Source organism: Lupinus angustifolius, chromosome LG03, assembly GCF_001865875.1.
Source record: "Lupinus angustifolius cultivar Tanjil chromosome LG03, LupAngTanjil_v1.0, whole genome shotgun sequence".
NCBI classification, from domain to species: domain Eukaryota; kingdom Viridiplantae; phylum Streptophyta; class Magnoliopsida; order Fabales; family Fabaceae; genus Lupinus; species Lupinus angustifolius.
This window is the reverse complement of record NC_032011.1, coordinates 8,560,966-8,561,288: the sequence shown is the minus strand read 5'-3', so window position 1 is coordinate 8,561,288 and position 323 is coordinate 8,560,966.

The following is a 323-nucleotide window of genomic DNA, read 5'->3' as shown; positions in this document are numbered from 1 at the left end:
TGCGAACAAGCAGCTCAGCGGCTCCCGGGAAATTTCTATAAATAGGAGGCATTTCATTCGAATCAAGGGACATCATACATCATTCACCATCTTGCCTTGAAATTCTTCTTCCCTGAAGTTCTCTCTTCTTGTTCTGAGTTCGTAGGAGCTTTATTTAAATAAGTTTTGTAATTTTAGTTTATAATTCAAGAGGAGAAAATGAGAAGGCAAATGAGATGACAAAATCAATTTTGAAATCTCATTTGGAACTCAAAGCATCCAATCCTTGGATGGATGGCTCATGCTCCTAACAATTTCTTTTGAATATGGTTATGTATTTCTAC